Source organism: Urocitellus parryii, chromosome 7 (assembly GCF_045843805.1).
Source record: "Urocitellus parryii isolate mUroPar1 chromosome 7, mUroPar1.hap1, whole genome shotgun sequence".
NCBI classification, from domain to species: Eukaryota; Metazoa; Chordata; class Mammalia; order Rodentia; family Sciuridae; genus Urocitellus; species Urocitellus parryii.
The window spans coordinates 72,998,863-73,012,252 of NC_135537.1; positions in this window are offsets into that span (position 1 = coordinate 72,998,863).

Here is a 13,390-nt window from a genome sequence, read left to right on the forward strand (position 1 = left end):
TTTAAGGAAAAAAAAGATAATTTTAAGTAATGACCTCATAAATCAGTTTTACTGCTGATAATTTTCAACATCAGATTTAAAGACACATATTTTGTAATTAAGAAAAATAGTGTTTACTTCGAAAAGTGAAGGCTTATTTATATTGCTTATTAACCCTTCTGTTAGATGATCACATGAAGGCCTTAGTGGGATCAAACCTGCTCATTGGATAAAATAAATCTGTAACTCACCAATTCTATTTGCATCCCAATGTGTCAAACAATTCCTAGCTTTCTTTATTCTATTAGGAAAAAAAAGTACACATCAGATTTCTATTAATTACTGGTTTGTGAGCAAAACTTATTTTTATAATAAACTCAAAGAAATGTTGTTTCAAGTCATTTATATGGGAATACACAAATTTTTAAATATTTGAAGTCGTGAGAATGTGTACCTCCCATGCTGCCATTTCATTAACATTCCTACCATTGATACCTTCCCAGTAGGGATAGTGGTTGAGCTGTGATTACTAAACATCAATCTAATTTTGCCTCTGTTAGGTTCAAGAGCTAATGAGTAATGGTAAAACCAAAAATTGAAAATTCAAGAACATCACAGGATACATCCTTTTAACCAAAGAGTGAGTACACAACCAAAGAGTGAGTACATAAGATCAATCCTTTTGCTGAGGACATACAAAGACAACATAGTTTAACTTGAAAAAGGAAAGAGAGAAATATTGAACGAATAAAAGAATGAAACATTCTAAACAAGTAGTATTTTTAAGGAAATGAAACTTTAATTGCTTCATTAGTAAATTTTAGAAACACTAAAATTTTGACACCTCTCTGCCTTCAAAAATAAGTATTCGAAGCACTTTCTACATTTTCCTTAATGTCTCAGGAGCATTAATATATTTTTGTCTAACAAATATCTTTCAAGAGGTCATGTATCTCTAAATAAACTGGTCCACAACCTATTAGCTTTCACGTCACTCAGTGAATAATATATCCTACTGCTTCTAAGGTTGGATCTGCTTTACATTTGATTGTCTATCCTAAAGAAAAGTTTTTCTGTGGGGGGAAGAGAAATACTAGGGACTGAACCCAGGGTTGCTTAATCACTGATCTGCATCTTCTGCCATTTTTATTTTGAGACAGGGTCTTGCTAGGTTGCTTAGAGTCTAACTAAACTGCTGAGACTAAGCCTCAAATTGCTATCCTTCTGCCTCAGCCTCCCAAGTCACCAAGATCCCTTCGCTCAACACATATATATTAGGTACCTACTATCTGTGGTGCTAGAAATAGAGGGGTGAATAATGCAATCACTGAATGAAGTACAAGAACTTTCTGATTGCTGTTTGGCACACAGGAACTTTTGGTTTTCTGGTTAATATTTTTGGAAATCTGACCTCTCATCCACTAGGTATACATTCTGTAGAAACAGCACAGTCTGATCCTCTGTTGCCTTTTATTTGTATTTACATAGTGTGGGGAAAGCTAACAAAATCTTATTCCTTTTTGCATGAGAATTCTCTCCTAACTTTCTAGTTCTGTTGCCCTGGCAACCCAGTAAAGCATCTTATGTCAAATATGTTTCTAAGCAACCCTGCTTATGGTATAAGGGATCGCTGAAGAGTTATAAATGAACAATAAATACCCAGTGGAGAGGAGTAATGTACTCTGGGCTTCCCTGGGCTAGGGGGTTCTGGGCAATGGGGACTTGGAGGCTGTGCCCATGGCGTTGTTGACTCTGTGAGGCATGAAAGCAGGCACCACATTTGCCCTGTACCAAAACTAGCATTTGAAGAAACAATGTTCCTGGACCTTTGTGTTGACTGCTGCACGGACTGCTCCAGTCTTACTCCCAGTGTAGGGCTATGAACACCTGCCACTATGCACTGGTGTGGTGGCTTCTTCTCCCTGCCTCTGTGCCTCCTCTTATCTTGAGTCTGAACATTGAGTTGAACATCTGAAGTCTCCTGGTGGCATTGTGTTTTTTTCTCCCTATTTCAGTATCCTTGAAACTTTGGAATGGTTTCTCTAGGTATCAGTGGAGCTCTGGATCCAGGAAACTGCCCCATAACAAAATCTGAGGACACTCAAGTTCCTTAGATAAAACAACAACAGAGCATTTGCATATAACCTACGTACAATCTCTCATATGCTTTAAATCCTCTCCAGATGACATATAATACCTAGTACAAGGCCAACACATCACTGCGTTTGTGTGGATTCAGCTTAATACTCCATGTGCGATAAACTGAACTTTTGGCTTTTTGTGCCTTTCTGTAATTTTTTTCCTGAATATTTTCAACCCAAGGTTGGTTGCCTGTGAACCTGTGAATATAGAGGGCCAACTGTACATAGTATCCATCTGTGTAATTGGTCTCAAATATTCGTATACAGTCATGAAATCTATCCAACAAAAGCAACAACATTGAATTGCCTGGATCTGAAATATGGCCACTTTTGTCACTTCCTTCCACCAAATTCTTAAAAAGTAGCAGACATTATTACCGTATGTACATATATGCATGACCAATGGGATTCTACAACTAATGAACAATCAGAAAAATGAGAAATTATACCCTATTTGTGTATGATATATCAAAGTGCACAATGCATTGGTCATGTAAAACTAATTAAAACAAATAAAAAACTAATTTTAAAAAAATAGCTGGTTACAACAAGACTTTCCTGTGCAGCCCCCGCCTCACAAACACTTTCCACTTGATGGATGTTAGCTTGGAGAAGTTCAGCTTCACTGGGGAATGTCAGTCTTTGAAAACGAAGATGCATTTTTGCAACAGAACAACATTATAATTGGTAATTACCCTTATCCTACAAAAGTCTTCCTAGTCCAAAGCAATAAAAATAGTTCAAAATGTGAAGAATTCAAATATGGGAGATGCTATTTGATAATGAATTGGTCTTTTAAAATAAAAAAAAAATCTTAGTAGCTGATGAAATTGAAGTTGGTGATGACTGGGACAACTAGAATCTCCCAGTGGCATTGAAAAAAATAAGAGCCCCTTCTTTGGCCTGAGTTCATTCATAAAAACAAGCCTTTTCTTTTCTTTAATACTAAGAAAAAGATAGATATTGGCTTCACATAAGAAGGAGCTTTCTAATAATACCAGGTGATCAAGATTAAAATGACTACTCTGAGTGTTAATAGGGTTTTTCCCTACTAAAAAAAAATAAAGGAAAGTTAGTGGCTAAACTATCTGGGTCCTTTCTAGTCCTGAAGATCTCTGAGAGTGACAGAATTACTTGAGATTTATTCTTGCAATAAATCTCTATTGAGGACCCAAGAGCAAAGCATAAATATTTTTGAAATGATCAAATACACTTTTGACTCACCGACAAAATTCAGTAAGAGAAAAGGAGAAGAGGAGAGAGTCTGAGGGTAACTTTAACTTTGCAGAATTTGGAAGAAAAACAATGAACGTGGAGAAAACAAAGAAAATGGGAGATACCTTTCCTTAGAAGAATGACACCTTAGGATGAAACATGCTTTTCCGGGGAGGGATTTTAGAAATTCCTTGGAATGAGCCCTCCCAGAACCAAGAAGCAGAACTGAGCATGGAAGGGGTCCTTATCTCACTCTGACCTTTGGTTTACTCAGGTGTGTGAACTTAGAGCTAGACCTGAATTGTTTAGAACATCAGAAGGGTTTTGAGAAGACTTGGAGAAAGAAAATTGTGATGAGCTAGCTAGAGAGAAGAGAAGTTTTCAAGGGGAGGACGAACTATAAAATGGGGAGGTTACTGTGTTTCTGCTGTGTCTTACGTATATGGATTATCACTGCCATCTGTTCATGAATGTTGCAGTTAGTGCCCTGGGGAGATGGATGTGTTTGGAGTGATTCAATTAACGGAAAGTACTATATACAGTTTTCTCTCAATATGAAGAAAAAATCCTTCCAGGAGGCACCACAGAGTCAGAAACAGGAGATGGGTTCCTTGGGCTCTGTGGTCCCCAGCAGCTTCAGGGGCACCCAGTGAAAGAGCAGTCTGAGAGTCACAGAGAATGGCCCTGCAAAAGGCAGGACATAGGCAAAGAGCCCAGTCCAAAACAATAACCGTGGGGCCCTCTGCTCAAAAAGCAGAACAAAGAACTGGAAAACCACTTAAATAGAAAGCTTTTTCTTTAAGATGTATTTCTGATCAATGATTTCAAAACATAAATTTTAGTACATCTAGAGCTGATGTGTCTCATGGAACATTTTTTTCTAAAAAGATTTAACTTCTTCTACATATCAATTGCATATAAGACTCATTTTAAATGTGAATTCATACAATGGCATTTTAATGCCTCCTCTGACTTTTCCTCTAATTTGTGGATGTTGTACAGAGAACCAAAAGTGGCTTCATGATTTGTATGTAATTAACATGCCCGCTTATGCATTTTTGTCACTGTATCTTCAATTATAAGGGAAAATTTTAAAATTGTCTTCCACAATAATAATTGGTTCATGTGACGTTCCAAATGAATATAGTATTTTTTTCCTTCCAATGCAACAATCTTTGAATTTAATTTCTTTTTTTAAGCCTGCGAACATTTGCTTCACAACAATGCAACAGCAATTCTCAAAGCCAGAAATTATAACTCTTTGAAGAATTCTGATAACTCTTCCATATGCTTTATTGAAATGTCCATATATACAATTACATTTTATAGTGACTTGCTGGCAAAGTTTACTGCCTAAGCATTAGCAGTTCCTGTTCTGATGCTCAGCTAGTTAATATTTGTTTAGCTGCCTCAGGAACAGACTCCAGAGATGATAGGCAAGCCAGCCCTCTACCATAGATCTTGGTACTACCTTATGTGCAACTATTCTCTCTCCTGCAGCAACAGTCTCTGCTACTGCCCACTGAATGGGCTGCTGTTGACAACATGGTTACACCTATCTGGCACCAGATCCAGGTGTAGCTACCTCCTTGGGGCTGAGTGGCACTTTAAACTCCCCCCAAAACATCCACATGTGTGCAGAGTCAATGGCTATGTGTGACTGCCCGCTGTGCCCAGAGCCTGAGCCACTTATATGTGGACTCTGCCTGGACCACAACCCCATGTGCACCCTGCCACCTGGAAGACCATTTGTGTTCATGTGCAAACTCCATTGTCCCACCTTTGATGGCTGGGGAAACAGCTCAGTGGTAGAGTGTTTGCCTAGCATGAGCAAGGTTCTGAGTTCAATCTCCAGGACAGCAAAATAAATAGATAGATAGATAGATAGATAGATAGATAGATAGATAGATAGATAGATAGATAAGATTATGAGGAATTTTAAGACAGTAAATGCAGAACTTTAAAGAAAGCATGGGATCCTTAAGTAGAGGATGCTTTGCAACCTCACATGCCCTTAAAGCCACCCCTGTATGACCCACACTATGCTGGATCTCCCAGAAAGGTCAACACATAGTGGAATCAAATTCCCAACTTACAAACTAAGTGAACTTCACCAAGTTCACTAAGCCCCAGTTTTCTTACCTGTAAAGTGGGAGTACTAACATGCCACAAGTCAACTGCTATAGGAATTGCTTTACAATAATCCATGCAAAGGTCTTAGTACCATGCCTGACACACAGTAAATCCTCAATAAACTGCAGCTCTCAATGTTTTATTACTCTCAACAAGAGGAGGGACAGCATCGTGGTGAAGATTGTGTTCCTGCTTGAAATGCAATACTAATGCCAGAATTTACTAACCATAACTCTGAACAAGTTACTGTCTTTGTGCTTCAGGTTCCTCATCTGTAATAAAACTCATAAATTAATATATGAAAGGAACTTAGAAAAGTGCCTGGCACATTATAAGGACTCAATAAGTGTTGGCTCTGAAGATTTTTTATTATCATGACTTATTTTTTATTATTATTATTTTTATTATCATGACTTATTTCACAAAAAGATGTGTTGTTATGCCCACTTCACAGATGAGAAAATGAAGCTCAAAGAAATCAGGTAACAGCTTACCAAACATCATACCGACAATAAGGGGTAAAACTTGATCTCAAACACAAGGCTACTCAACCTCTCTTCATCTTGGGTGGATACCAGACGCTGATCTCATAATGCTTGCTATTCTCCACTACAGAAAACATGCAAAACAATGGAACTGATCAAGTCAAGTTGGCGCGAGGGTTCCACAGCTCCCAAGTTAATTTTACAAAACCACAGTTAGAAAACATCTGGATTTAACTGATTTCTAAAATCTCCCATGTCTAACATCAAAAAAAAAATTGTACTACATCACTTACCAATGTTTTCTACTTGCGAATCTCACTTATCTGCAGCTCCCACACTAGACACTGACATCCCCTAACCTACCTACCTGTGACAGATTAGATATATGAGCAGACAAATGATGGTGGTGTGTTTCTGACATGATGGTGTTGCCTGTCAGCCTCTGACCACAAGCCAGCAGTTCAGTTTCCTCCTAGGTTTCTGCTGAGCCAGAGTTCAATGTAATTGTTATGCCAGGGCTCTCTCCTCCTCTTCTTCCCCATCTGTTATGGTTTGGATCATAAATGACCTTCCAAAGACCTATATAATAAAGGCTTAATCACCAAGCTGTGGCACTATTAAGAGGTGGCAAAGCCCTTCATAGGAAGGGCCTAGTGGAAGGAAGATGTGTCATGGAGAATGCTGCCCTTGAAGGATTGGGATTACAGTTATTCCTCTCCATTTCCTGGCTGCCATGATTTGAGAAACTGTTCTGCCATGTGCTCCCCACCATGATTTCCTGCCTCACCAGCAACCCCAAAATAAAAGAGCCTAATGACCATGAAAACCTCTGAAATCAGAAGCCAAAAAAAAAAAAAAAATCTTTCCTCCTCTGAGTAGCTCAAATATTTTGTTGCAGGGATGGAAAGTTGACTAACACAACATGCATCCTGGGACCCCACTGGTCAAGAGAAGGCAGGCTTTAGGAAGAAGCCTGGCTGGGTTCCAAACTCACCCAGGAATGGCACATGGGTAGGGACAAAGGAAGACCTCACACGGCAGGAGAGAAGTCAGGTAGACCATCTAGTGGCCCTGACAGGGGATGGGTGTGCTTGATCACTCTGGGGAGGATGAACCTTCCTGTGTGGCAAATCTAAAGAAGTGCTTCTCCAGAAGCTGTTATTACTATTATTTTTCAAATTTTAAACATAAGACCAAAGACCAAGGAGTGACAAGTGCAAACACTGAAATTATAAATTTGATAATATGGAAGTTCTCCATGAATCAATTTGTCACAAGAACATGAGTTGACTGTTAAACTTCTAAAGAATCACTGAGGGTTAAAAGCAAGAGATTGCTTGTCTTGACACTGAAGATTTCTGCACATAGGGTGCAGGATGACACCTGCAACACAGAACACTATGCCTCTGCCTATTGCACAGGAGTGTGTCCCTGGAAGCCAACAGTTGGCCCCCATAGGATGAGCCCCAAAGGGCCCACATAGAAGGTATACAGGGTCCCTTGCCAAGTTGCAATCAGACAAGAAAATCCTCCCATGGACCTGGCATTATTAAATCCTGCCTCCATCCTGCCAGAAATGAAAGATGCTGCAAGAATCAGATCTCAAGTGAAAACCTGTTACCTAATAATCCCACACACAATTATACCTGCCTAGCAGTGATTGCCTCAGCCAGAAGGGCTGCAGACCAACTGGAATCCTTATCCTTAACAAAGTGGAGCCTAGCAAAAAAGAAAGAAAAGGCTATTGGCCTAAAGAAGTTGCACTTTGTGCACAGAATAAGGCTAAATAATATTTGGAGTGGTGCCATATTCACCTGAATATCACCTTAACCATCTACAATAAAAAATAGCTAAAAAAAATACTTAGCACAAAATAGTTGCCATGGTTTTCTTTTGGTCACAAGAAGCATAAAGTCTTTTCAAGTAAACTTTTTGAACTAATTAAAATAGAACATATATTCAAACAAATGCATACAAGTGTATACAGTTGGGTGGAGTTTTACATAGTGCAGACTATACCCAGGATTAGATGGAGATCGTGGGCAGACCTTAGAAACCTCCTCGTATCCTCTCTGACATGACTCCCCAAAGGTAACCACCATTCTGATTTTTATTACATAAAATAGTATCATTGAATTCAAACCTTTATAAAATGAATCACACAATATGTGATTTTGTGTCTCATTCTTTGGCTCAATCCTGGTTGTGAGAATTATCCAAAGTGTATGTAGGGATAATTCATTCCTTTTCATCACTGTATGGTATTCCATTGCAGGAATACACCACAAATTCCTCAGGATCTGTCTATTCTTGAATTGTCCTATTATCACCCAGTAGGTTTTCCTATCCCAGTGCTCAACATGAGTAGGATTCAGAAAAGGTGAGAAGTCTCCCCATGATGTGTGCAATAGGACAAGATTCATTATGAAGAGAGGGAAGACAGGAGAACCAGGTGACTGAGAACAGACCACAGGCCGTTCTCAGGCAGACCCATTTTAGCAGAGTACATGAGACCTGTAAATGAATTCCCTTAAAATTGTCCCATTCTGCATACCTTCTTGAAAGTCAGCTTATGCACCCAACTTGTACTTTGGGGGTATAGCATAGCTGCCTTCCATGTGCACTGTAGGAGACTCCTGGAATAGTCTTAATATGTTAAAACTCAAAGAAAGTGTTTACAAGGGAAAATATGATGACTTCCATTTTCAGTTCTATGAATAACTAGATGTTCAGAGAATATCTTCCAATATTAGATTTAGAAATTATAGATTTTTAAAATCTTTTAATATATTTGACTGAACTTTTAGGAAAAGAAGTAAGACACAGACCCTTAATAAAATGAAAGTTAAAATCCTGATAGTTAAACCTATCTTGTGCTGGGTTTGTCGGGAGCTGGTACAGGGGGACATACTGGCTCTTGTAGGTGTTCATGTGAGGAAAAGAGACAAAATCATGAAGGCTGTCTCTGTCCATTTTCTGCTGCTACAACGAATGACACAGACTGAGTAAATTATATAGAAAAGATTTTTTCCTTGCAGTTTTGGAGACTGGAAAGCCCAAGAACATGGCGTAGTCGCTGGTGAGGGCCTTCCTGCTGCATGGTAACATGGGAGAGGTCATCATATGGCAAGAACAAAGACGTGTGTGCTTGGTATCTCTTCCTCTTATTCAATCCCTACTCCCGTCATGGGTCCCCACTCTCATGACTTCATTGAACTGTAACAACTTCCCAAAGGCCTACCTCCACATATAATCCAGATATAAATTTGGGGATTAGTTAATTAATTAGTTAATCCAGTCCTGGAACTTTGGGGAGACACAGAGACACATTCAAATCTCAGCAGTCTGTAAAAGCCAAGAGGATCACTGGTAAACAGAATCTCACAAAGGTTGCACTGTCAGAGGGCTGAACTGGGAAGACGAAGAGGATGGGTTAGGGTCCTAAGGAGAGACAAGGTAAAGGGTACCATCTTAGATTTAAGCAAAAAATAAAAATGGGGGAAACAATCCTTGGACAAGAGCACAAGTTACCACATGGGTTTGGAGCCAGAATCTATAACACCTATGTTACTTCCACCACCCCCAAATGAATTTAAGCCAAACATTTAGTTTAAAATGCTCCCAACATAAATTATTGGTGTGATAAAAATGTTTAGAAAATAGATTGTGTTCATGCCCAATTGCAGAAGCACATAAATTTACCAAAACACAGAGTATACACTTAAACTAGGTTTTATAGCACGTAAATTATACTTCTGTAAAATTTAGAGACACACACCTGTAATCCCAGAAACTCAAGAGACTAATGCAGGAAGATTATGAATTTGAGATCAGTCTGAACAACTTAAGACCCTGAATCAAATTAAAATTTTAAAAAGGGCTGGGGATACAGCTCAGTGGTAAAGTGTCCCTGGGTTCAATCCCCAGTATAGTGCAAAAGAGAGACAGACAGACAGGCTTCCTTACTACTCACCCTGGTGACATATTCATCAATGATTTTTTTTTAAAGAGAGAGAGAATTTTTTTAATATTTATTTTTTTATTTTTTAGTTTTCGGTGGACACAACATCTTTCTTTGTATGTGGTACTGAGGATCAAACCCAGGCCACACGCATGCCAGGCAAGCGCATTACCACTTGAGCCACATCCCCAGCCCCCATCAATGAATTTTTATAGTTAATATAAGCAGTTAATGCCCTTTACTATGAGTATTTCCACTGGTCAAAGACAGAATCCAAAAGGAAAATAAATCCCAGAAAAGAAAGGTAAAATGAAAAGAGGAGAAAACTTATCTTGGCCTTGAGACACTGGCTATATTCAAATTATCTTCCAACATGACTTAAACTTGGCACAACAATCTAGGTCAAATCTACATAAATCTATCCCCATGTCTTTCGTGCTACAAATTTTCAGGGGAAAAAGTTGATAACTGGTGATAACAATGTTGAAATGAGTAGAAGAGCAAGAACAAACATATAGAAACATGTCCCTTTATCTTTTGGGGGAGAGGTGGAATGAATGTTGGGCTCTGTGCCCAGCCATTCTGAGAAATGTAGTGCATGGGGAATTTCAATCACGTGCCTAGCTTGTCATTGTCTTCCTTGAGTCTTAGCTTTCTGAAACGTTTGCGTGTCTCTGGTATATGATTACTTTCCCCAGCAAGGTAGCAGGACAGATATGCTCTGGCTCCTTCCCATTTCGGATTAATTATTCACATGTAGTATTTGTTCTACTCCTTCACATGAGCTGGACATGTCTGTTTGCTAATTCTATTCCAGCTAATGCTCTTTTCCTCTTGTCATAGGACAAATGAATCCCCCCTTATACTAATGATGTCCTTCTCCTAGAATTTTATAATCTACCAAAATAATACAGTTTGCTAAAACTGATATATTTTGAATAGAGCATCTGATGACTGGACTTTCCCCACTATTTTATAAATTCATCCCCAAAGATAACATGCTCCTAAAATGAGTCTTTTTAAAACAGAAAATTTGCATATTTAAAAGTTTTGATTTGGGGGCTGAGGCTAGGGGTCAGAGGCAGAGTGTTTGCCTAGCACATGTGAGGCACTGGATTTGATCCTCAGCACCACAAAAATAAATAAAATAATGGCATGCTGTCCATCTACAACTACAAAAATTTTTATGTGGTTTTAGTATCATGAAACAATGCATGACATTTGTAAAAAAAATGAAACAATACAGAAACAAATCATAACACACGTGGGAAGCCACCTGTCACTCTCCTCACTTGAGTCAGTTCCCCTCCAGAAGTATCCACTATGACCACTCTGGTGTGTAATCCTCCTGATCAAATCTTCTGTGCCTTTCTACCTGTATTATACATGTGAGCATGCACAAACAGAAACACATGCTCCAACAATGTAATCATAAGTCTAATTTTAATCATATAATTCTCTACTTTTTTCTCCTTGCTGCACACTGGAGAAATTTCCTGGCCAGTAAGTACAGTCCTAGTTTCATTCTTTTTGACAGTTTCACAGAATTCTATTTTATGACAACATCATGACTAATAAAATAGATATGTGTTTAAGCAGTTTCTAGTGTTTTGCTCTCACAAAGTTCAGTGAAAATTCTTTCCGCCTAAGTGTCAAGTTGTGATGGTTTCCTAGACATGAAATAACAGTCAAAAGGCTTGATAGCTACTGCCTTTATGGCTGTCTATAAAAGACACATCAATTTTGACTCCTACATTGGACAGTACGAGAATAATCCTGGATTCTTGTCTGATTTTTTAATATATGGATATTGATGAATGGAAAAAAAAAGGACATTCCTTTTCAACTTGCCTTTTCCTGAATATCAGGGAAATTTAGCATCTTTTCAGTTATTTTCAGTTACTTACATGTGTTTGTGAATTGTCTGTGTTTTTAAATCTATTCTTCCTAGTATTATTCCAATTGGTTCATAGAAATGCCATATATTACGAATAGTTACAGTCAATTCCTTATGCAAAAATATTTTCTACTAGTCTATTATCATTTCACTTTGATTATAATTTCTTGCTGCACAAGGATTTATAAGTCTTTTGTAGTCTCATCAATACCTTATGTTTTCTGGATTTTTGTCTTTCCTCCCCAAATAACAAAACAATGCTCTGTATTTTATTTCAATGCTTTTATAGTTTGGGATTTATTTTATTAACACTGTTTATTCCATCTGAGTTCGCCATGTCCTATTTCCACTCTTTGTTTTGTTTACTGATGTGGAGTTCCTTTGTGTTACTTTTGGGAAGAATGACTCATTTTTGCAATGCCTTCTCTGGGTGTGTTTTAGCTTTCAATATCTTTTGCTCTGGTTTCTGGAAATGGGATCCATCTGCTTACCAACCTCTAGTCAACTCTCATTCATAGTTCCTTTGTCTTTCTTTTATTTTTTTTTTAATTTTCTCTTGGCACTCTTGTGTTTTTATTCACAATTTTATATCTTCTTGGGCAAATCAATGGAATTTTAGAAGAAAATAGGATAAAAAAAAACATGTTTCCAGTCTGCCATCTAAAATAGAAACTTCTCACGTGGAAAAAATAAGAATTTATACCCCACTTGAATCAAATGTATGATATGTCAAGATCATTGTAATGTTCTGAGCAACTAATAAAAAAAAATTAAAGAGAACTTAGCACAAATAAAAACTTTAAAAAAATAGAAATTTCTTTGTATCTGGTCCTTAGGAACATTTTTATTATGACAAAAATATGTATACAATAGATACCTTGAATGCTGCAAAAAAATTCCAAGGAAAAATATTAAAATCAATTAAACTTCCACTGCTTGTCAATAAGACATGTTAAGATGACTGGTGAATCATTTGCAATGTTTTTAATGCCTATAAGTAAAGTTTTCATTTAAAAGAAATTGGGTCATAGCATATATTTATTGTTGGGCTATATCTTTAAAGTTACATTTTGTGAAGAGTATTGTTGATTGAAAAACATGATTTTATAAATAGTTATGGAATTACTACATATGTACATGCTTCTTAGAAATTAATGATAAATGTTATTAATATAATTAGTTCCTGAAAAGGTAACTCATTCCATGATTTAATGGAGTGAGAAGCCTCTTTCCCATCTCTGATTCCCATTACCCAATTTCTCTTCCTGTAGGAAACAAACAACACCTGATTCTTTGGTAAAAACAGTCTTGTGAGTAGAATGAAATCAGAAGGTATACACCTTTCTATATCCTGATACATATATTCTCCAGAACTGCATGATTTCCATCACTCCCATATGAAGAACGCATTCTCCTTTCTCACAATAGTTATAATTTGAGAGGCAATACACTTTTTAATATGCATCTCTTGGGCTTTAAGGTCCAAGAAACTGAGAATGTGGTTCATGTCTACCAACTTATTAAACATCTTCCATTATAAACTATTCATTTCTCACTTTTAATCTTTGCCAAAAAGAAC